The sequence below is a fragment of the Euprymna scolopes genome, chromosome 20, assembly GCF_053919585.1.
Source record: "Euprymna scolopes isolate OS-2025 chromosome 20, ASM5391958v1, whole genome shotgun sequence".
NCBI lineage: Eukaryota > Metazoa > Mollusca > Cephalopoda > Sepiida > Sepiolidae > Euprymna > Euprymna scolopes.
The window spans coordinates 94,082,798-94,085,334 of NC_136501.1; the positions used below are offsets into that span (position 1 = coordinate 94,082,798).

The window sequence follows — 2,537 nt, forward strand, 5'->3', positions numbered from 1 at the left end:
GGAGGTATGGTATAGTTGTCCAGGGGATTGTTAGAGCATTATATAAGTTTTGAATACGATTGAGTCGCAGCGTTATAGAGTTCGCACTTAGAAATAGTTATTATATGATATGGAAGTTCATTATGTACGTAGACACCTCCGCAAAGTAAAAAAAAAAAAATTTAAAAACGATCACACCGACACGACCTGGCTTGGTGAAGGAATAGATGTGTTTATTTTATCATTTAACGGAACTAAAACAACTACTCGCTATCTTGTTAATAGCACGACACGAATACGATTTTCACAAAATCTAACCTTTTGGAAAGAAGAAGGAGAATGAGGGCAGACTCCCGCTTTCACAGCAAGTAACAGCTAACGACAACTTGTCGGTCTTTTTTTTAAATTTTCTTTCTATTTCTCATATTTGCTGTTTTTAGTCGCGTGCAAGCGACTTTATAAGTCACTCCGTCGGTCGGTCGGTCGGTCGGTCGGTGGTCTGTCCGTAACAATTTTGTGCTTAGCCTTTTTGGTTACGATCAAAGGTCTGTTCTTAATAGATGCGGTTCTTAGCTTTTTAAGTTTTCTTGGCCTTTTGGCCAAGACCAATGTGTAGTATCTGTTCCGGCAGATACTGCAAGCAAAAACCATATGTGGGGGCAGCCCCACATATAAGACCTTGGTCAATGTAGGGGCAACCCATCATACCAATTGTCACTATCCAGCTCCCCTACTCCCCGGGGAGTTGGTCCCCATTTCCACTTCACTCCTCACTTTAAAAATCGGCCTTGTGCCTAATTTGCTCAGTGGGGGAGCAAATAAATACCTCAAAGTGTAGTATCTGTCCGGCAGATACTGCAAGCAAAGACCATATGTGGGGGAACACGCACATATAACACCTTGGTCAATGTAGGGGCAACCTTTCATACCAATTGTCACTATCCAGCTCCCCTACTCCCCGGGAATTGGTCGCCATTTTCCCTTCACTTATCACATTAAAAATCAACCTTGTGCCTAATTTGCTCGGTGGGGGAGCAAATAAATACGGCTTTTCTTGGCCTTTTGGGCAAGATCAAAGTGTAGTATCTGTTCTTACTGCATGCTGTACTTATTGTGATATAAAGCGGGGGATTACTGTTCCGTATTAATTTAATGTAAAATGATCACCCACATTACAACCAGTCAGTCTCAAAGCCATTCAAGTCTTTCTCCAGATCATGCAAGTTGATTTTGAAGGATTCCAGCTATTTTTTCAGCATTCAAGTCATTCGTAAGGTCATTCAATTCATCCTTAAGTTCATTAAAGTCATTCTAAGTCATTTACTTTTTATTTGTTTAAGTCATTTCAGCCCATTTTCTGTAATTTAGTTTATCTTTAAGAATTTTATGTCAATCCTACTTTCACGCATTCATTCATTACATGAGAGCACGTGACTAATGGCTATCGTCCTTGTATTTTTTGTCCCTTCACTTTGCTTTCTCTCCCGACATTAATACTTATATATGTATTTTAGTCCGTGACTTTATTCTTAACCAGACCTTCAAATGCTAACGCGATTTGGTTAAGAAATAGGAATTCTTAATTCACATTTTGTCTTGCTGTAATTTTACGGTTTTGTTAATTATTTTTACAATTCCTTATTTGCGTGAATTATCGCCAGTCTTTTATCAAGATTTTATCAGTATGGCTCTATTTTTATGTATCTTATTTCTACGACAGGAGAGTTTGTGACCAATTTTGCCAAAATTCTGATATTTTTGTTTGGTTGGGAAATGGTGAGGGAGAATATTTCACGATGCAGTTTGCCGCTTCGATAATATGTTCTAGATGGGATTTAAATTTCTATTTTGAAAATTTCGATCGTTTTTTATCTGTTGATAGTCATTTTAATTTTTCATTCCATGGAAATAACCCTTTGTTTTATACTGAAACTGGGCATATTTTTTTTTCATTGTTTTAAAGTCGTCGTATTTAGAAGTTTACTTCAGTTTCATGACGTCCGCTACGCCCGAAACCTCAATATGTTTCGAGTCGGTTGTCATGCTTAAAACTCTCGGGCAATCCTCTTCAAGTTTCTGTGAAGTGAGTCTAGGTTGGTTTTGGAGTTTTGTCAATATTCTTTGTCTAACCTCAGCACTTTTTGCAGACATCAGCCATTAATTAGCAATGAAACTTTTGAAATCATCTGCCGATCATTTCGCAAACTTGAAACTGTCGCAGTGCTTTTTACCGACCGACGCGAACATTAAATAATCTACGTAATCCCGCACAGGCAAGTTGAAGCAACGCCATATCTAAGGAAACAAGAGATGTAGTTAACCTGAAAAGTTCTGAGAGTAACTAAATCCTTTCTGTGAACTGTAGATTCGTAGTCTTTTCAAGTAGGATGTAATCTAATATCTACTGTGTTCCATAGTTCCAAGTTTCGCGGACCATTATTGCATCAGGTTAATCTACAGAAAAGATATTTTCATATCGTCTAAATAATTCGTCAAATGCCTGGTCTTGGTCAGATATCTCCAATAGTGCTTCAAATCGTATTTTGCTTATACGCTGT

General features: G+C 38.0%; 1 pseudogene; it reads left to right on the plus strand.

Moving 5' to 3' along the window:
• The first annotated feature begins 558 nt into the window (after positions 1-558).
• LOC145241878 (U2 spliceosomal RNA) lies at positions 559-683 on the plus strand (annotated as a pseudogene).
• The last annotated feature ends 1,854 nt before the right edge of the window (positions 684-2,537 follow it).